We start from the raw sequence: 23,277 nt of genomic DNA, 5'->3' as shown, positions 1-23,277 counted from the left end.
TGAAAATTTGTTTTTTAAAAAAAATACACAACTCTGTAATATATGGAAAAATGATAATTCTACCTACGTCATAGAATATTTTTTAAAAATCAAAATGAATTAAACATGTTAAAGTATAAAAGAAAAGAGAGAAAAGAAAAAATAAAACATAAAAAAAGAGAAAAGAAAAGAAAAAAATGTGTATTTGGTCTTAGGGTAGAAAATAATCTTTTTAAGCAGGACAAAACAAGCCCACTAAAGTAGTAAGGGAAATAAAGAAACAGTAAATTTTCCTTGCACGACATACAAGGATATATGTTGCAGAAATATTTATGATAGCAAAAAAATAGAATACTACAGCTAAACATCCACCACTAAACAAATTATGATACAGTCATAGAATGGAATACTATGTACCCATTAAAAAGAATGAAATATATCTGAATGTCCTGGCATGGAAAGTGCTGCAAAATATATTGTTTGATTAAAAAAGAAGTTACAAAAAATAAGTATAGTAATAATTTTGTTTAAATAAAAAATGCACAGAAGTGTGTATGTATAAATGAGTCTATATGTATTAAGAATACTATTTTGAAAACAGTAAACAAGTCCTTATTTCCTCTATAAATCATACTCCCCTACAGTCGTTATCATCTTATGGCTCCAGGGAAAGGAGTTCAAATGCTGCATCCACATGGGGAATGATATGACCTGACCACACAGAAAGGGGAAAAACTAGAGAAAGCCCTTCATCTTCTAGAGATGGAGCAAAGTGGTCAGAATTCAACGGGTGAGACGAAGTAAATCTAGATAAACATGACTAGATCTGAGAACACTAAGGCTCATAGTAGACATATAGAAATAGCATTGGCAGAAAGAGAGATCTAGCAAGGTAGACATAATCAACACTGTGCACAATGTACAGAAGAGCCAGAGGTTCCCACCTGCTCAGGGGAGCAAGGACACGCTGGAAGGACTTAAGAAATGGCAGGGACTTTGAGCCAGAATGCAGCAGCCACAGGACCAGAGACTACGGTGGAGTCCAAGCTCAGCAACAGCAGATGCTAACACACACCAAAGACCAGGTGGGACTAGTTCTATCGCTGATGGTTTAGTGAGAACATAGGTTGACACACACAGGGAAAGGCAAAGGACACCTCAGCTGGAGACAAGCAAGAACTCAGAGGACAGCATGTGTATCTTGCCTCCATCACCTCCCAACCCCCAGATGCACTTCTCCCATCACATGAGACAAGTCGGCTTTCCTCCGCACCCTGATGCCTCGGGGGGAGGAGCCAGGAGTGGAGAGAAATCTTGGAAGTCTGAGTTAACCTGAAATGGGCGTAACTGGAAGAAACTGAGCCAACACAGATTGTCAAACAGATGTTCCAACCACAGCATCCATTGCTACCCATGCATAGAAGCTATACATTTTTGGCATAATATGAATTACAGACTATTACATTTACACCAAATTACAGTGACATTTGAAACTCATTTTGAAGATTCAATGAACATGACTTAGTGATAGTTTGGATATTAAAGTATGAGAGAAAGGAAGCGTCATTTATGGCCCACAGATACCTAGTTTGCTTGCTGAACAGGAGATAATACCATTAACCAGATCTAAATGGAGAACACTTGAGATAGGAATAATAGGAAAAAAATTAACCAATCTAATTTTGAATCTGTTGAATTTAAGGGTCTTTGGCACATCCTGGTAAATGTTTCAGGAGGCAGCTGGAAATTCTGATTCAGAAAAAGGTTTTGGAAGTCCATCATCAGGAACAGGTAGAATCCTTGTGCTTCTGTAACCAACCCTCTGTAAATTTTTTTGTTTTTTGAGACAGAGTCTGGCTCTGTTGCCCAGACTGGAGTTCAGTGGCAAACCCCGCTTACTGCAGCCTCAAACTCTTGGGCTTAAGCCATTCTCCCACCTCAGCCTCCAAAGTACCTTGGACCACAGACACACACCACCACACCTGGCTAATTTATTTTATTTTATTATAGAGATAGGGTCTCACTTTGTTGCCCAGGCTGGTCTTGAACTCCTGGACTCAAGGGATCCTCCTGCCTTGACTTCCCAAAGTACTGGGATTACAGACTTGAGCTACCATGCCCAGCCCAACTCTCTGTAATTAAGCTCTAACTGGGTGGTAATCTCATCCCAATTACAAACTCCAAGAAGGTAAAAAAAAAACAAAAACAAAAAACAAACAAACAAACAAAAAAAAACATATGTCTTATAGATCCCCAATTCCCATCAGATTGTGCTGAGCATAGGCTAAGGCCCTGTGGATACCCAAGATCGAGCTATTAAACACTTGCTTTCTTGGTGGGTGGTAAACAGCGAGTACAGGTGGTATTTTCAGAATAAAAAGGATCTCAGGTTGGCAGAGATAGTTGCTCCTTTTATGTGCCTTCCCTTAAGATGGTGAGGTGCTTGTGCTGTGGAAAACAATGCCTGTAGATCTTGGAAGGTGTGCAGATATGAACCAAAGGCTCTCTTGAAATCAGAGGTCTGAAGTTACAGCCTAACACCCCCCACCAAATGAGTCATTCACAGCTCTTTACGCAGTTCCTTCCACTCCCACAAGCAAAAAGAAGCAAAATGCTTCTAGTTTGTCTTAGTCAATATATTGTGAACACGTTAAAGGCATAATCTATAAATATCCTAGAGATTCATCTTAACCCACTCCACAATAGAGTGAAAGGCTACTAGGTGTAGGGTCTATCTTGGATCGTTGTTTATTTAAACACTTCAGAAGGCAATAGACACAAGAAAAGTTCACAGAGTAAGTTCAGAAATAAAACATAAATGGGGCTCAAAGCAATACACTCACATACTCCTTTTAGTTTAGTTACACAGAACTCTTTGCCTTTCTCCCAAAACTCTTACTCCCAAACATATGCTGTTTCCTCTGCCTGAAAGACCATTAGGTTTCTTTTTTCTCTGGAAAACTCCAACTCATTCTTCAAGACACAGCTCAAAGTTCCTCCCTTCTGAGAAGAGTTCGCTAGGCAGGGTTGGTGACACAGTGCTTCAACATAGGGGTTTTTCACATTCCATTGCCACCTATTTATTTTGTTTTGGCCAGGCATGGGGGCTCACGCCTGTAATCCCAGTACTTTGGGAAGCCAATGCAGGTGAATTGCTTGAACTTAGGAGTTCAAGACCAGCCTTGCCAACATGGCAAAACCCGTTCTCTAAAATAAATAAATAAATATATATATACACACACACATATATATACATATATACATACATATATATATACATATATACACATATATATACATATATACACACATATATATATACATATATACACACATATATATACACACACATATATATACATATATATATACACATATATACAAAAATTAGCCAGGAGCAGTGATACGTGCCTTTAGTCCCAGCTACTTAGGAGACTGAAGTGGGAGGATGGCTCAAGCCCGGGAGGCAGAGGTTGCAGTGAGCCAAGATTGTGCCACTGCATTCTAGCCTGGGCAATAGAGTGAGGCCCTGTTTCAAAAGAATAAAAAAATTTCCCCTACTAGACTTTGAACTCAAGGCTAGAGCTATAGGGGAGGGAGACCATTAGGACAAATATCTAATGCATGCAGGACTTCAAACCTAAATGATGGTGGCCGGGCGCAGTGGCTCACGCCTGTAATCCCAACACTTTGGGAGGCCGAGGCGGGTGGATCATGAGGTCAGGAGATTGAGACCATCCTGGCCAACATGGTGAAACCTCATCTCTACTAAAAATGCAAAAAATTAGCCAGACATGGTGGCGTGCACCTGTAGTCCCAGCTACTCGGGAGACTGAGGCAGGAGAATCACTTGAACCTGGGAGATGGAAGTTGCAGTGAGCCAAGATCGCGCCACTGCATTCCACTCTAGCCTGGTGACAGAGCAAGACTCTATCTCAAAAAAAAAAAAAAAAAAAAAAACCTAGATGACAGGTTGATAGGTGGTGTACCAAACCACCATAGCACATGTGTATCCATGTAACAAACCTGCACGTTCTGCACATGTATCCCGGAACTTAAAGTAAAATAAAATAACAAAAATTACAGGCTGGGCGCAGTGGCTCACAGCTGTAATCCCAGCAGTTTGGGAGGCCAAGGCAGGCGGATCACCTGAGGTCAGGAGTTCAAGACCAGCCTGACCAATGTGGTGAAACCCCGTCTCTACTAAAAATACAAAAAAATTAGCTGGGTGTGATGGCAGGTGCCTATAATCCCAGTTACTTGGGAGACTGAGGCACAAGAATCACTTGAACCCCGGAGGTGGAGGTTACAGTGAGCTGAGACCATGCCATTACACTCCAGCCTGGGCAACAAGAACAAAACACCGTGTGAGGAAATAAATAAATAAATAAAATAAAATAAAATTATAAAAAACTAATAAAGGGAAAAAAAAGACTAGAACGATATAATTCATTATTTTTTAAACCCAGAACCTAAGTACACATGAACTTAGGTAACTTAGGTTCTGGGTTAAGTTCACACGTACTAAGTAAAAAAATTACTACACATTGTTAGCAGAAGATGCTCAGTAATTTGAATTATGCCTCTGGTCCTCTACTCCAGGTCTGTAGTCTGATGCCTTGGAATCAACTTACACAAAGAGGAAAGAGTGAATTCAGGTATAAGTTATACAACTCATTGACTGTAACCTCTCTCTCTCTCTCCCTGGAAAATATAAAACACTGTGCAATAAACACCATATGCAAATGTTTGGCAGATTTAGTTATAATACTAAAGTTTCTAGAGAAGCACGTCTGATATTCCTTCATTAATTTTCTGAGTATTCGAAGACAATAAAAGGTGGAAGGTATTTTTGGCTTTATCTGACAACATTGTCATAATGCATTTTGACATTTTTAAATGTATTTGAAGCTGATGAAATGGAAATTTTGGATTTTGGCAGTAGAGAAAGAACTTGAATTTCAGCCAGTGGATTCCCAAGATAAGTATTAGTGACTTATATTGAAAATGTAACTGAATACAGGGTCAGCTGCTAGCAGCTCAAAAGCCAAACTTGAGAGACAAGGGTTGGTGGGAGGAAAAGTAGGTTTGTTTGGAAAGCCAGCAAAATCAAGAAGATGGTGAACTAGCATTCTAAAGTATCATCTTAATCAGTACGAATTTCAGGTTCTTTTTATGTTAAGGGCAGGGGAAGGCAAGGGGGTTGGGATCAAGAGGTAACCAATAAACACAGACATCTGGGTGTCAGCCAGGGTCCAGTGAGGTTGGGAACTTCATTGTCTTTGGTCAGGTCACAATGCTCCTATAAATCTTTAAGAAAACATAGTTCATTGTTTACATATTTCTCTTTTAATCCCAGAGTTAGCCCTTAAAACTACATTATTGCTATTTTTGTATATTATCTCAGTGTTCTAAAATTATCCTTGCCTATGTGCAGGAATGGGTAAATGCCACCTAAACAATACTGGAGTTAGTTATGGTAGTTTTTTTTGCTGTTTCACTGTTAAAATTCTCCACTGTCAAAGACTCATTCCACAATCTTGTGAGATTAGGGACACTGGGACATTTTCTCTCAACTGGCTACTTCCAACTGAATGGGGCCAATGTACTGCAACTGTGGAATGAAACCATTTGACTTGGCAAAGAGCTGATATTCAGGTCCTTATAAGAAAATGGGCTGGGCACAGTAGCTCACACTTATAATCCCAGCACTTTGGTAGACTGCGGCAAGAGAACTGTTGAGTCCAGGAGTTTGAGACCAGCCTGGGCATCACAACAAAAGCTTGTCTCTACAAAAAATTTAAAAATTACCCAGGCATGGTGGCACATGCCAGTGGTCCCAGCTACTTGGGAGGCTGAGGTGAGAGAATTGCTTGAGCCCAGAAGTTCTACACTATAGTAAGCTGTGATTGTGCCACTGCACTCCATCCTGGGCAATAGAGTGAGACTCTGCCTCAAAAAAAGAAAAGAAAAGAAATCAGACATTCAAAAACAATTTCAAGGTCCTCTCATTGTCTTCACTGTCAGAGGGTTAAAACGTCTTTACAAGGCTGGGCGTGGTGGCTCACACCTGTAATCCCAGCACTTTGGGAGGCTGAGGCAGGTGGATCACTTGAGGTCAGGAGTTCGAGACCAGCCTGGCTAACATGGCAAAACCCTGTCTCTACTAAAAATACAAAAATTAACCAGACATGGTGGTGGGGACCTGTAATCCTACGTACTCAGAAGGCTGAGGCAAAAGAATTACTTGAACTCAGGAGGTGGTGGTTGCAGTAAGCTGAGGTCACGCCACTGCACTCCAGTCTTGGTGACAACAACAATAAAAAGTCTTTACAGTGGCTACACAGGTTATAGTTCATTACAATGTCATGTTAGACCAACCATACTCAACCATAATGTCATGTATGATTGCATTTTAACCAGCTGAGAGGTGACTTGCAAGTAATCTATTACAAATAATAAAATACCAACATTTATGTATGATATTTTATACATAAATTACTGTATACCCAAGATAGTCCCTATCAATATATTATTATTATTATTCCTTGGAATTTGTTATTTTTTCCAAATTAGAGATGAAAAGTTATAGTTACAGATAATTCTGTAGGAAATATATGTAAACTGCCACCTACCCTGTCTATAACGTGGTCCATAGTTAGGAAGTAGCACTAGTTTCAATGGAAATTATGAATTATTTAAGTGCTTCATTTCTCCACAATTTGAAGGTGAAGAGGAGATTTTTCAAAATGTAAGTATGCTCATAAGGGTAAGTTACATCTATGAATGTTGATATGTATGTTAAGACAGAAAACAATAAGTACCTTAAAATTCTAGAGTGCCTATTAATGAAAATAATGGCATGAAGAAATAAATTTCTTTAGCCAGTAGTCTTAACCTAATTCCATGTTTCTGTTATTTTGGGATTAGAAGGAGAATTACCTTGAGGGAGGGATGTCTAAACTTAGTTAAAGATAAGAGCTCTGAACTCAAAAAACTTTTGTTTTTTGTAATTGGTGTTTTGGAGTTTTGTTTTGTTTTGTTTTGTTTTAGACAGGGTCTCACTCTGTCGCCCAGGCTGGGAGTACAATGGTGCAATCTCGGGTCACTAAACCTCCACCTCCTGGGCTCAATCAATCCTCCTACCTCAGCCTCCCCAGTAGCTGGGAGTACAGGCACTGCCACCATGCCTATTTTTTTTTTTTTTTTTTTTTTTGAGACGGAGTCTCGCGCTGTCGCCCAGGCTGGAGTGCAGTGGCGCGATCTCGGCTCACTGCAAGCTCCGCCTCCCAGGTTCATGCCATTCTCCTGCCTCAGCCTCCCGAGTAGCTGGGACTACAGGCGCCCGCCACCACACCCAGCTAATTTTTTTGTATTTTTTAGTAGAGACGGGGTTCCACCGTGTTAGCTAGGATGGTCTCGATCTCCTGACCTCGTGATCCGCCCGTCTCAGCCTCCCAAAGTGCTGGGATTGCCTGACTAATATTTTGTAAATATTTTTGTGGAGACCAGAGCTTATGATATTGCCTAGGCTGGTCTCATACTCGTGGGCTCAAGTGATCCTCCAGCCTCATTCTCCCAAATTGCTGGCATTATGGATGTGACCCACCACACCCAGCCAAGAGCAGCCAACTCTTAAAATTTTCTCCTTCTTTCCCAAGAGGAGGAGAACTTGTGGCTGTGCTTTAGACATTATAAATAAATGTAAGTCAAAATTTTGTAGTTATTTATAGAGATACTTGATAGTTTTGTACCTCTCTAAATATTTTCCATTCTGCGGGGCTGAAAAAAAAAAGAAAAAAGATTTGATTTCCAGGGAAATGGTGTTGAAGGGGAATTTTATCTGTATTTTCATTACCAGTATTCTGAAGTTATTCATGCAATGTAAAAAAATTAAAGGATCACAGTTGTTATTTTAGAAATGTTCCCTCCTCACCTATTGTGTATCTTGCCCTTTGGCCTCTTTCATTTTTCTTGTCTTTTCTGACTTCATGTTGCTACTCTAGTCATCATTTATCCCTTTCCTTTTGATCCATCCCATAAATTACCCCCTGCCCTTGGTCTGAATTTGACATCACCAAGACCAGGTTATGCCTCTCTACTCTTCATTTTCATTCACTTTCTTTCCTGTGGTCCTCTTTGCCCTCTAAATCCTGTACCTTCTACAGAATCCTTGAGGTCAACACTGAGATTCAAGTGGCAAGAGATAATGAGTTTTAAATGTCAAATGTTCTATGAAAAAGAAAATTTTAAAGATGTATTTTGACTTAAACTCTTTTTTCTTTGATATATTTCTACTGTCATAAGAAGTTATGATTTCAAAGAGCTAGAGATCTATTTTCATCCATGAAAGATGTCTCATCCTACGCAAAGGTCACCAAGCTTTAGGAAACATTGGGAGATGAAAACATATGCTTTTGAGAACATAATAAATACATCCTATTGAAAACAAATTTTTCTATACTTTTCCATAATTTTTAATTGTTTATGATTACTACTTAATACTTACTGAGGTTTCAGCTGAAATTTTACCGTAGAACAGCCAGCTTCCTTTCATACTAAAAAAGCAAGCGTTTATCAACCACTTACTATATACTTGTCATTGCTCAAAGCATTGGGAGATACAGAAAAATAAATATATAATCTCAGAGGTCTCAGTCAAATGAGAAAAGCAAATCTATAAATATGTAAGCAGCCCAGTGTAATAATACATGCATACTCCAATATTTGCCAAAACAATGATGGAACCATGGTGTTAGGAGATGCAGAGGTAGATTAGACATGGATCCTGCCCTTAATGAATTTACAGTCTAGTGAAGAAGAAAAGATAGGTACATGACAAATAAAACAGATTAGCAAATGAAATCTTGTTAAATTTTCTTAAAGGGGCTGTGAAATTTTGGAATAGGAAACTTTTATTTACAACTATGGGAAATCAGAGAAGATTTCATAGAGATAATGATATGGAAGCTGGACCTTGAAGACATAGCAGTGGGAACTCTATTGTTTCCACTTAGTATTGCTGTGAACCTAAAACTGCACTAAAAAATAAAGTTCAGTGTGGAGCACAGTGACTCAAGACTGTAATTCCAGCACTTTGGGAGGCCGAGGCAGACAGATCACTTGAGGTCAGGAGTTCGAGACCAACCTGGCCAAAGCAGATTATTTAATCTCTCCCTTCTTCCACTCACAGTAGCAGCTTCTATTGGATTGATACACACTGAAGAAGTTTGCCTGGGCTCCACCCCAAAGAACTGCAATCAGCTTTCACAATTCAGTTGGTCACAGTTGGTGCCATATTGGACACTCCTCAGCCCACCTACCGCCCTGGGTGAGGGAAGTGGGGAAGATCTCTTTTGCAGAACTTTCCTGGAGGTACAGAATTTCAGATTCTCCTGATAATAGTTAGGCTCAACCAGTTTTTAGGGCATCCTCATTAGGCATATGCATGGCATGGGAAATGGGATACAGAGACCTCCTTTGAGACACTATTCATACTACAGCTTGCTAATCAGGATGCTAAAATATACTGGTAAACAGCAAATGGATTACAGGCATGCTGAGAGATACTAATCTCCTTGGCACCCACAGCAACTAGGCTGGCGTGTCGCCAAGAGAGTCACCCCCAGCCTTAAGCAGCCTTCTTTGAGGATCTTCAGAGAGCTGAAGGAGCACGAGCATCTGGGCTGGGAGCAGGGGCTCAAACCTATAATCCCAGTACTTTGGGAGGTCAAGGCAGGAACTTGAGGCTAGAAATTCCAAACCAGCCTGGGCAACATAGCGAGACCTCCATCTCTAAAAAAAAAAAATTTTTTTTTTAATTAGCCAGGTGTGGTGGCACATGCCTATGCTCCTAGCTACTGGGGAGTCTGAGGCAGGAGGATCACTTGAGCCCAGGAGTTTGAGGCTGAATTGAGCTGTGACTGCACCAGTGCACCCCGTCTATTACTTGGATATTGACTTTAGGAGCCAGCTCTCTACATTATTTCAAAATAATAATAGAGCTACATTTTAAAGAATGTGCCTGCCTTTTTAGAGTGGTCACTTAGAACACACCAATACCAATGAGCATATAGACGTATTTAATATATGCAACAACAAAGATTCCACTACTGTCTGCCCAGTGCTTGCCATCAGCCTTGTTGCCATCCTCCACCCTCATCTTGCTGGCGGGAATGCTCTTAGGAACCTATTACATAACTCTTCCTGCAGCTCCATGAACCCCTTGTTCCAGGAGTTTGGATGGGGACTCCTGACAGGCACTGGACAGCCAGCAACTTAAATATCTGTCATCACGTAAGTCAGACACACCTCCCTATTTGCTATTAATGGTTTCTAAGTGACCATCCCAACAATGCAAATGCCTTCTGCAAAATTTTGCTTTATTATTATATCGAAATACCTGGTATGGAAAAGTTTTATAGAAATCACATTATCATAAGAAATTTCAGTGTTACAATTATAAGGAGAAGATAAGGAAAGGCTATTATTTCCAATATAATTCAAGTGTTATAATTATTTTAAATAATTGTGAAGATTGGTTTAAATTTTGTCATATATTTGTGGGAAGAGAATCTATTGTTGAATATAAAAATATTGAAGAGAATATTATTTAAAAGTCTTAATCAGAAATTACATAAAGCCATTCAACTATAACACCTAATATGAAAAACTTACAGTCACGAAAGCAACTTTAAGGCCTCATTAAAAATTATGAAAATAGAGCTTCCAGATAGCTGAATACATGGAGGTTCCTGGAGGGTGGTGCACCCAGGGAGAGTATGGAAGCTCCATTCCCCTTCCCCCATATCTTACTGTATGCATTTCTTCGTCTGTATCCTTTGTAATATCCTTTATAATAAACTGGCAATTTTTTTTTTTAATTTAAAATAGAGAGAAAGCCAGGCGTGGTGGCTCACACCTGTAGCCACAATGCCTGGCCGGTAAATGTTTTTTACAAGGAAGCCAAAAACCTAGAAAGACACGTTTGCTTTATTGATATTGTCTGCAATGAAATTCCAGAGCACTACGACAAAGAATCTGAGGATCCTAAACACTTCAAGTCAGAGAAGACAGGATGGGGACAGTTAAGGGCAGGCTGAATAGATAGACATCAGCCCATCATGTGCTTCTACAAGCTGGAGACCACCAGTGAGGTTGGAGGTCTGGAGGGTTCAGACCAAAGTAGGGCAATTTGTACACAAGTCAGTCAAAGATGACATAGGCTTTTGCATGGGTTGATGAATGGTAAGTGATAATGGATGATGTTCAGGAACATGAAAAAAACATGCCTGAGCAAACTAACATAAAAAGTTTGCAATCAACATTCCTCGCCTGCAAATGACACAGTGAGTCATGCCCAAACAAGTACATGACAACTGATGAAGTCTGATAATTTGAACGAGCCATTCAGGAAGCCATCAAGAGGAAAATTGGCATTGTCCCACCTGCAATTTCTAGCTCAAGCATTCCCCGACTGCCTTCTTCTGGCAGCAGTCCCCTTCTAGTGCTTCATCACTCCGTCACCCCTCGTTCCACAGATGTACCTGAATTGCTGTCAGGTCCCAAATAATGGCCCCTGAAAAAGTCTGCCCCAGTAACGCTCATGCTTCCAGACCCTGAGAAAAAAAGCCACCCTGAATGTACTTGGCACATACTCTTCAGATAAATGACGTCAGCCTAAATCAGAGTTACTTCATATGGATATCTCATGGAGTTTTATATTTTCATTTTGGCTTGTTTTTAAAAAAAAAAAAAAAAATCTGATATAGAAAAAGATGCTTTGTCACACAAACATGTTCCTTCAACCTCTGAGTGTGCATATGATTAAGTAATTTCACATATGATTCCCTAAGTATGCCACACAGCATCACATAAGATGTTAGCTGTAAGATTTGCAAGGGACAGAAGGAATCTTCTGTGGTCATAGCAGTAAGCCTGGGAGGAAGCCTTGTTATTGGGCATTTGATGAGGTTTGCAAGGACTCTGAGCATAAATAAGAGGCTGAGCACGGTGGCTCACGCCTGTAATCCCAGCACTTTGGGAGGCTGAGGTGGGCGGATCACCTGAGGTCAGGAGTTCGAGGCCAGCCTGACCAACATGGAGAAACCCATCTCTACTAAAAATACAAAATTAGCCAGGCTTGGTGATGCAGGCCTATAATCCCAGCTACTTGGGAGGGTTAGGCAGGAGAATCGCTTGAACCCGGGAGGTGGAGGTTGTGGTGAGCCGAGATCGTGCCATTGCACTCCAGCCTGGGCAACAAGAGTGAAACTCCATCTCAAAAAAAAAAAAAAAAAAAAAAAGAATTACTAAGTGAAAACTTTGCACCACTTTGTTACAAGGTGTGGTAATACATAGTAAAGGTGGTTGGGCACAGTGGCTCACGCCTGTAATCCCAGCACTTTGGGAGGCCAAGTTGAGTAGATCACTTGAGGCCAGGAGTTCAAGACCAGCCTGGGCAACATGGCGAAATCCCGTCTCTACTAAAAAAAAAAAAAATACAAAAATTAACCAGGTGCAGTGGTGCACGTTTGTAATCCCAGCTACTCAGGTGGCTGAACCCTGGAAGGCGGAGGTTGTGGTGAGCCAAGATCACACCACAGCACTCCAGCCTGGGTGACAGAGTGAGACTCTGTCTCAAAAAAAAAAAAAAAAAAAAAAAAAGTAAAGTCAATTTCCACTCATCAAACCTGAAATTCTCCAAAATACTCTCAGGCATAATATACTTAATTGTTAAATTTTGAACTGCTGATCATCAATATTTGAATGCCAATAGTTATTAAGGTCCCTATGTTGTTAAGTGTGACTCAGGATTTGGGGCCTAATTAACTCTTTAAACTTTTAAAAATTTTAATTATCAATCTTTAGAGGCTCCAAGTGCAATTAATGATAACTTATTTATGCTTTCCACAGAATTTAATAAAGATTCCACTTAGAATAGAAAAAGAAGATAGTGCACAAAAGGATTTGGTTAGAAATTAAATCGATTTATGGAAATGAACTGCTTCCTGCTCTGTATCAAGAAATGATTCATTTGGCTGAGGATGCACTTCCCTGCAAAGGGGAAACCAATACTGTGCAGTGGAGACACCTAGGTTTTGAAGACCAACAGATCGAGCTCAATTCTAGCTTAAAAATGTGCTACCTGTATAACCTTGGTCAGCACCTCCAAATGTCAATTTTATTAATTGTGATTTACCTTTTATTTAATCAACAAAAAACGCTTAAGGGGCACCTTCTCTGTACTGGGTATTATTCCAACTGCTGTAAATTCAGCAATAAAAGATACCTGTCCATCACAGAATTTACTTTTTAATCCTTTTTTTTTTTTTTTAATTGAGACAGAGTATCACTCTGTTACCCAGGCTGGAGTGCAGAGGTGTGATCTCGGCTCACTGCAACCTCTGCCTCCCAAGTTCAAACAATTCTCCTTCCTCAGCTTCCCGAGTAGCTGGGATTACAGGTGCACACCACCACACCTGGCTAATTTTTGTATTTTTAGTAGAGATGGGGTTTCACCATGTTGGCCAGGCTGGTCTCAAACTCCTGATGTCAAATGATCCACCCGCCTTGGTCCTTGATACAAAGTAAGTGCTCAGAAATGTGAATTTTTTCCTACTTCTCTAATATACTACCTTTTCAAAATTCATAAACATCTCAAAGCAAAAACAAAATCCATTTGTTTCTGTCTTTTAATAAATAACTAAAATAAAAATTATGAAAATATTTTATTGGTTTTCTATTTAATATGTCCCCCAGTGCTGTGTAATTTCTCTTCTCTTCATAATCATTTAATATAAACAATGGTGAATTGTTCCCCTGGCTTCATATAGACACCCTAAATCTTCTTCAGTTTACCCCAGTGTGTGGTACAAATATCATTTTGGGGCCAGGAGAAGTGGCTCACTCCTGTAATCCCAGCACTTTGGGAGGCCAAGGTGGGCAGATCATTTGAGGTCAGTTGTTCTAGACCAGCCCGGTCAACAGGGCGAAACCCCATCTCTACTAAAAAAAAAAAAAACATACAAAAATTAGCTGGGCATGGTGGTGCACATCTGTAATCCCAGCTACTTGGAGGCTGAGGCATGAGAATCACTTGAACTCGGGAGGCAGAGGTTTCAGTAAGCCGAGATCGTGCCACCACACTCCAGCCTGGGCAACAGACCAAGACTTGCTCTCCAAAAAAAAAAAAAAAAAAAAAAAAAAATCACTTTAGTGTGTGTGCCATGACATGGAAAAGCTTAAGAGACACTGATTTATACTGATACACACTGACCATAAGATTTGCAGAAAATATGCAAATGAGGAACATTTGCTAGAGTATGGATATCTTTATCAGTGCATTCCCTGGAAAGGCTAGCCTTCTCTTGTAACTATTTGGAAATGAAACAGAAATCCTGAGATTTATAGAGTAACCTTGATTCTTCAATTCTTTCTTCTCCCAATTCCTAAGTAACATGTTCTCATCTAATTCTTTTCGATTTTTCAGATCTTGCCAGTAAACTAAATTGATGGATTATCTGCTTATCTTATATCTAGTATTCAACTATGTACCTGGGAAGAATACGGAAAAAAAAAATGGTACCACAGACACTTAGACTTTGAACCAACCTTAACCACAAGAGTTAAGGAATGGGGGTCCCAAGGGAGGTTGGAAATGGTCTAAAATGGAACAGGTGCATGAGAAGCAACTTTACACAAAATATGAGGGCAATGCAGCCCCAGAGTAAACTGTGACCCACTGTAAGAGAGCAACTTAAAATGCAGCTCACAGCATATGAAATGTCTCCAGTTGAATTAGAAGGACTAAAGCCCAGGACAAACAAAGAGAGAAGCCTAGGATCTTGGCCTATGTAATTTTCTGTGACTCCAAGATCAAGTAAATAAATAATGGGCAATAACCGACTTCATTTGGAGCCATTTAAAATGATTGCCTCCTTCAGCAGTGGCGTAGGACACCCAGCACACAGATAGGACCTGACAGGCAGGCGGTCAGGAGATGGCACTGAGCGTGAAGCTATTGGTAGGAAGGTATCTGGGAAAGAAAAAGCACTTGCCTGAAATCCCCAAAGCTTTCTCCATTAATGCCTGTTTTAAAATGCCCAGAGCATTTCTGTGAACTATTAAGGGGAGGCAGAGTTACCTAATGAGGCTGTTAAATTCATTAGTTGTGTGCTTGATCTATGTCTGCTTCAAATGTGCATTGGAACAAGGCCTAGGATGTTAAGTCTGTCAGAGGTCATAATCAATAGCAATGTGGTCACTCGGTCCTGAGCCATAGTGAAAGGTTGAAGTCTCCTCCTAAACCCTTTCTTTGAAAATGCAAATGGTTAATTACTGTCATTTGCATCTGCAGCTATGCAAGCTATGATAATGATGTGCTATAATGAAACCTATGCCTCCGGCTATAAACTGATGACCTGAGGGGCTGAGGGAAGATTCTCTCCACCTGTGCACAGGGATTTCAGATTCTAAAGCATGTTAGAAAATTTGGGGAATTGTTCATAACTTAGGGCAAGCTCCTAACGGTAGACAAGTTATGTTGGATCTTACTTTCATAACTTCCAGGAATTTTACATGCCAGAGTTTGTTAATCTCCATGTTGTCAAACACTCACAGAATTTATTTGGGTCAAATACTGTTTAATCATGATTGGATCATAATTTATAAGGCTCTATCAAAATATGTGCATCAAGGACACCTTGATTCAAGTCTATTTTTTTCTATTAGACAAAAAAAAAAAAAACCACAACTCTGCTCTTTATATAAAGACAATGATATCCTTAATATTCTCTTTTTCTTTTTTTTTTTTTTTTTTTTTTTTGAGACGGAGTCTCGCTCTGTCGCCCAGGCTGGAGTGCAGTGGTGCAATCTCGGCTCACTGCAAGCTCCGCCTCCCGGGTTCACGCCATTCTCCTGCCTCAGCCTCCCGAGTAGCTGGGACTACAGGCGCCCGCCACTGCGCCCGGCTAATTTTTTGTATTTTTAGTAGAGATGGGGTTTCACCGTGGTCTCGATCTCCTGACCTCGTGATCCGCCCACCTCGGCCTCTCAAAGTGCTGGGATTACAGGCGTGAGCCACAGCGCCCGGCCTCCTTCTTTTTTTTTTTTTTTTTTTTGTGATGGAGTCTCACTCTGTCACACAGGCTGGAGTGCAATGGCGCAATCTTGGCTCACTGCAACCTCCGCCTCCCAGGTTTGAGCGATTTTCCTGCCTCAGCCTCCTGAGTAGCTGGGATTACAGGCATGCACCACCATGCCCGGCTAATTTTTAGATTTTTAGTAGAGATGGGGTTTCACTATGTTGGCCAGGCTGGTCTCGAACTCCTGACCTTAAGTGATCCACCCACCTCGGCCTCCCAAAGTGCTGGGATTACAGGCATGAGCCACCACGCCCGGCCAATATTCTCAATATTCTTTAAGTACAGTTGTCATAATTTTCTCAAATCTTGGGCTCTCAAGTTGCATATTTATTAATCACTTCTTAGGAATGGAGCTTTCTTTGTGCTAATGCATTCTTAAATAATCAGTTGTATATTGTACAAAGCAAGCAGCTTCATAACAGGCTTAAAAATAACAGGGTGTGTTGAAAAAAAGTGAAAAAAAATCTATCAATCGTTTAGGGTGTGTTAAAAAAACTGAAAAAATGTATCAATCGTTTAGGGTGTGTTGAAAAAAAGTGAAAAAAATCTATCAATCTATCAATCCAAAACAATGTTACTCATCTTGAAATTTCAAAATATTAATTTTTCACTTATCATCTGGAAATGTGGGAGTTGGATAGCCTTCTCTTAGCCGTTTTGACTATTTTGTTAGGCAAATTTTAATAACTGTTTCATCAATTGCAACTGTTTATTGCATTAGTCACAGTAAGACTTTGGAAAGGGGCCAGGCAGGCTGAGGCTGGTGGATCGCTTGAGCCCAAGAGTTCGAGACAGCCTGGGCAAAATGGTGAAACCTTGTCCCTACCAAAAATATAAAAATTAGCCAGTCTTATAAGCCAGTCTCTAAATAAATAAATAGATTAACATTTTAGGCCAGGCATGGTGGCTCACACCTGTAATCCCAGGACTATGGGAAGCTGAGGGGGGAGGATCACTTGAGGCCAGGATTCGAGACCAGCCTGGCCAACATGGCAAAACCCCAACTCTACTAAAATTACAAAAATTAGCCAGGCGTGGTGGCAGATGCCTATAATCCCAGCTATTCAGGAGTCTGAGGCAGGAGAATTGCTTGAACCTGGGAGGCAGAGGCAGTGAGCCGAGATCACGCCACTGCACTCCAGCCTGGGCAACAGAGCAAGACTCTGTCTCAAAAAAAAAAAAAAAGACTTTGGAAGAATTTGAAGGTGAAACAACACACTGGGATTTTTGTTATTGTTGGGAGTGGAAGAGATGGTTGCTCATTTTTATTTCATTTTAACCCTCAAAAGATTTTTTTAAGACTCCTAAATTTCATTCTTTCTTTTCTCTCGTTCCATGTGTCCTTTCCTTAACCTCTACTGTTTTCTTATCATTGTGGCTCTCTTATATCCTTACCATAATCATAATAAAAGCTACCATATAGTGAATGGCTAATATAACCCAGTCACTTTATGCAGAAAAGCCATTTATCTAAACTTTTTTTTTTTTTTTGAGATGAAGTCTCACTCCGTTGCCCAGGCTGGAGTGCAGTGGCGCGATCTCAGCTCTCTGCAACATCTGCCTCCTGCGATTCTCCTGCCTCAGCCTCCTGAGTAGCTGGGATTACAGGCACGTGCCACCATGCCCAGCTAACTTTTGTATTTTTAGTAGAGACGGGGTTTCACCAGGTTGGCCAGGATGGTCACGAACTTCTGACCTCAGGTGATCTGCCCGCCTTGGCCTCCCAAAGTGCTGGAATTACAGGCGTGAGCCACTGTGCCCAGCCTTATCTAAACTTTTAATACAAATGTTGACAAGCAGAAGTTAAGTAACATGATCAAGACATTCAGGATTTGAACCTAGATCATTTTTACTATGAAGCCTAGACTCTCTCTACTTCTACTGTTTTTCTTTTTTGTTTTTTTAGAGACAGGATCACTCTATGTGGCCCAGGCTGGAGCACAGTGGTGCAATCATAGCTCACTATAGCCTCGAGCTCCTGGGTTCAAGGGATCCTCCTGCCTCAGCCTCCCAAGTAGCTGGGACTACAGGAGTGCCAACATGCCCGGCTATACTATTTTTCTTTTTATTGCTCTCAACTCAGACCCAATACAACTTACTTCACGTGTATGTTTTGATAAAACAGTTTGCATAAGAGTGATTAGGGGTTGGAAAACTTGGAATAATGGTGAAGAAAGGAGAAAAAATAACTCTGACCTCCCTCCCAAGCCTTTGTTGTCATACCTTTTTATGCTCTTTAGTGTTATACCCTTGAGTCATGCTTTCTCCTAACACATATGAACATTTTTGTACCCGTATTTTCAGTTTACAAAGAACTTTTGCATGTATCTTCTAACACAGTTCACCTCAGTTGATGAAAAGAAAAGAAAAAAAGTTATACAAAAAACTGTTTGTTACAAATTGAAATTTTGTAATAAATGTTTAATAAATAAGATTTTCTTCTATCCTGGTAGGATTGCCAGATTCAGCAAATAAAAATACAGGACAGTACATTAAATTTTAATTTCAGACAAATAATAAATCATTTGTTTAGTATAAATATATCCACACAATGATTGGAATATATGTATACCAAAAAATTGTCATTTATCTGAAATTCAAATTTAACTAGGAATTCTATATTTTACCTGGCAAACATTTTATTTTATTTTAAATAAAGACAGGGTCTTACTCTGTCACCCAGGCCTGGAGCACAGTGGTGCAGTAACAGCTCATTGCAACCTTGACCTCCAGGGCTCAAGTGATGCTCCTGCCTTAGCCTCCCAAGTAGCTAGGATTATAGGCACACACCACCATGCCCAGCCCTGGTAACTCTACCAGTAAAGAGTGACCTAAAATTTCTCTTCTACACAGGCTTTCTAGCAAGTAATTATTTCAGTAGAAAACACTAGCAGGGCTCCCTTTTTTAGCAAAATCTGGATAAGTAATTTAGTAAAGCAAAGATTTCCTCTATAAAACAACTGTGAGCTAAAGTGTCCTTTTGCATGTTTGTATTTAGGTGTAATATGTTTCTCGAAGTAGTCTACACCTTTAAAACTATAATTTTAAAAAAATAAAATAAAAGCATAATTTTAAAATAGAAGAAAGAATCATTCTTGTTTGAGTTTGCTTCAGATTCAACCAACATAGAAACATTTATAAAACTATTTCGGCAGCAAAAGAAATATGAACTTCAGTTATCATAAAGATGAAGACAAAATATTAAAGCAAATGAGGAAGAAAAACTGCCTTTCACAGACATCATTTTAATCAACTAGAATGATTTAGTCCATTATATTTTGTTCTGTAAATACAACATATTAAGATCTTCCTCTGTGCTTGGCAAAAGGTATGAGATTTATATAAGGTAAGCTTAAGACTATTGAAGACAGGGGATTCAGAAATTGTGATACTGCATGTCAGGGAGATGACTAGATAGGATGAGTCTTAAGAAATCCATGACCGGACCCAGCAATCCCATTACTGGGCATATACCCAAAGGAATATAAATCATTCTACTCTAAAGACACATGCACATGTATGTTCATTGCAACACTATTGACAATAGCAAAGACATGGAATCAACCTAAATGTCCATCAGTGACAGACTGGATAAACAAAATGTACATACACACTGTGAGACACTATCTAGCTATAAAAAAAGAATGAGATCATGTCCTTTGCAGGAACATGGATGGAGCTGGAGGCCATCATCCTTAGCAAAGTAATAAAGGAACAGAAAACCAAATACCACATGTTCTCACTTATACGTGGTAGCTAATGATGAGAACACATGGACACAAAGGGGAACAACAGACACTGGGGGCTACTTGAGGGTGGGAGGAGAGAGAGGATCAGAAAAGATAACTGTTGGGTACTAGCTTTAGTACCTGGGTGATGGAATAATCTATACATCAAACCCCCGTGAGCCAAGCTTACCTATATCACAAACCTGCACAGGTACTCCTGAACCTAAAATAAAAGCTTAAAAAAACAACAAAAAAAAAGAAATCCACAGATGTACAGAGTTTGAAGTACTCAACACACAATTGAGGGATGATTTCAGTCACCCTTCAAAATGTCTCTGACATCTATCTCCATCAATTCCTTCTCCATTACTACTGTCAGAAAAACAGCTTTCTATGTGACACAGTGCTGAGTAAGCCCAGTGTTTGTCAGGGTCTCATATTCAGAGTAAAAGTTGCTCTCATTGAAACTATTACCACCAAAATCTTATAAGCAGAACTGACTTGGAGAAGGAAAAACTGAGGTCACATTCACCTCAGACCTACGCTGTGTTTAGAAAAAGATATGAGGGGGGATGATCTCCCAACCCATCCTTGGGAAAGTGCAGCTGCCTCCAGGGTATAAACATGGGTCATTCACCTCCCTTTGTGACTTATAGGATGAGCATTCTCATAAATAATACATGCAGGAGGCTGCAACTGTATTATTTTGATGTTAAAGGTCATCAGTATTCTTTCCAAATTATCACAGTGGTGATTTTATTTTCCCAGAATTTGCTTGTTTAGAGAGGTTAGTCTATAATTGTTTGCATTTGTTTAGGACGTGAGGATCATGATTGACCAACATAAACAACCAAAGGGCAGGTCATTCATTCGAGATAAAACCAGACTAGGGAAACAACTCACAATATTTAGGATTAGGCTATCTTCTCCATGTAACAGTGTGAAACAGAGGAGCTCTTGTTACACCATAGCAGTTCTCAGGGATCTAAAATCTGTGGCTATTTAGATTGACTTAATTATTTGAATAAGACTAAAAAATAAAATTTCTTCTTTTCTTCTTTAATTGCCACTCTTTTTTTAATTCTTGGACGTTTTAGTCTGCCTGCTTATGACTCAGTGAGAATAGACAATTGTCAAACCAACAAAAAGTACATAGCACTTACCATGAACTTGGCAACGTGCTACATCCTATGAGGAATTAAAAGACGAATGAGGTATAGTTGTCCTCATGGAGCTTACAATGTAGCAGGGATTTAGACTGCAAAAGCAGAACTAACTATACTATAAATATAGAATGTGGTAAGTGCACAGGGAGAGAAGCAAAGTGTTATGAGGACACACAGAAAAAAAAAAAAGTTTAATTTAGGTTTTCCAGAAGACATATCTTCTAAGTCTTAAGAAGTAGGTAGGGTTTCTGTTGGTAAATTTGGGAGAAAAACAAAAATTCCAAATGTGCATTGGATCAAAAGCATAGCTGTAATTTATGGTACAGCATAGTCACAAAACTGTTGGATGTAGGGTGGCTGAAACAGGACATGATGGATAAGTTTGAGGATATAGTATAAATAATAGACTGTCTGTTGTAGTGGACTTTTAGTTTGCTTTTGTTTTCCTTTGTTGTTTTAGTTTTTTTGGGGGGGTTTGTTTGTTTGTTTGTTTGAGACGAAGTCTCGCTCTGTTGCCCTGGCTGGAGTGCAGTGGTGCAATCTCAGCTCACTGCAACCTCTGCCTCCTAGGTGCAAGCAATTCTCCTGCCTCAGCCTCCCAAGTAGCTGGGATGACAGTTGTGTGCCACCACGCCCGGCTAATTTTTGTATTTTTAGTAAAGAAAGGGTTTCTCCATGTTGGCCAGGCTGGTCTTGAACTCCTGACCTCAAGTGATCCACCTGCCTCGGCCTCCCAAAGCGCTGGGATTACAGGCATGGGCCACCACGCCCGGCATCCTTGTTTATTTTTTGCATGGCCAGTATCTGTTTCCAGCATCCATTTTCCTTGCTCTGGCAACAGCTCCTGACTTTTCCTTTAGGGAACCTCCCCAGTAATCAGTCACTGTTCCAGTAGGGCTAAAGAGAGTGTAGAATAGGAAGAAAAAAATCTAAGAAGCAGCTTCAATACACTTGTATTAGTCCATTTTCACACTGCTGATAAAGACATACCCGAGACTGGGCAATTTACAAAAGAAAGATGTTTATTGGACTCACAGTTCCACATGGCTGGGGGTGCCTCACAATCATGGTGGAAGGTGGAAAGTGAAAGGCACATCTTGCATGGCCGCAAACAAGAGAAGAGAATTTGTGCAAGAAAACTCCCTCTTATCATGAGAACAGCACAGGAAAGACCTGACCCCCATGATTCAATTACCTCTCACTGGGTCCCTCCCACAACATGTGGGAATTCAAGATGAGATTTGGGTGAGGACACAGCCTAACCATATCAACACTCAGCATTTAATAATTGTATGAAAGAAGGTGAACCCACAAAAGAAACAGGGAAGAGGTAGCAAAAGAGGTGGGAGTAAGATTAGAAGAGTTTGTATTGTGAAGAACAAAGCTAGAAATGTTTCTAGAAAGAAGGATGGTCAGTAGTGTCACAGTCACCAAGAGGCCAAATATAATGGTGACTGAAATATATCCATTAAGTTTATTGACAGGAAGGTCTCTGAGAGAGAAACAAAGAGAGAGGTGTTTCTGAAGAGTTCTAAGGCTGAAAGCTGGAATGAAGTGGGTTGACATATAAGTAGCAGGTGGGAAAATGGAGGCTGCCAGGATGGACAGTTCTTTCAACTTTTTTATTTTAACTTTGATTTTATCTTCAGGGCACATATGCAGGTTTGTGACATAGGTAAACTCATGTTATGGGGGTTAGATGTACAGATTATTTCATCACCCAGGTACTAAGCCTAGTACCCAATAGCTACTTTTTCTGCTCCTCGCCCTCCTCCTACCCTTCACCCTCAATTAGGCCTCAGTGTCTTCTTTCCCCTCTTTGTGTCCATGTGTTCTCATCATTTAGCCCCCACTTATAAGCAAGAATATGCAGTATTTGGTTTTCTGTTCCTGTGTTACTTAGTTGCAGAGAACATGATCTCATTCTTTTTAATGGCTGCATGGTATTCCATGGTGTGTATGTCCCACATATTCTTTATTGAGTCTTCCATTGGTGGACAATTAGATGGAGTCTATGTCTTTGCTATTGTAAATAGTGCTGTATTGAACATACACGTGCATATGTCTTTATGATAGAACAATTTATATCCCTTTGGGTATATACTCAGTAATAGGATGCTGGATCAAATGGCAGTACTGTTTTTTAGCTCTTTAAGGAATTACCACACTGCTTTCCACCATGGTTGAACTAATTTGCACTCCCCCCAATAAGCATTCCCTTTTCTCTGCAAACTTACCAGCATCTGTTGTTTTTTAACT

At 40.0% G+C, this 23,277-nt stretch overlaps 1 pseudogene; it reads left to right on the top strand.

The window, feature by feature from the left end:
• The first annotated feature begins 896 nt into the window (after positions 1-896).
• Positions 897-14,483, top strand: LOC101144895 (cytoplasmic phosphatidylinositol transfer protein 1-like; annotated as a pseudogene).
• The last annotated feature ends 8,794 nt before the right edge of the window (positions 14,484-23,277 follow it).

This window comes from Gorilla gorilla, chromosome 1, assembly GCF_029281585.2.
Source record: "Gorilla gorilla gorilla isolate KB3781 chromosome 1, NHGRI_mGorGor1-v2.1_pri, whole genome shotgun sequence".
Classification (NCBI taxonomy): Eukaryota; Metazoa; Chordata; class Mammalia; order Primates; family Hominidae; genus Gorilla; species Gorilla gorilla.
Note: the sequence above shows the minus strand (reverse complement) of the source record. Positions and strands in the feature narration are given on the sequence as shown.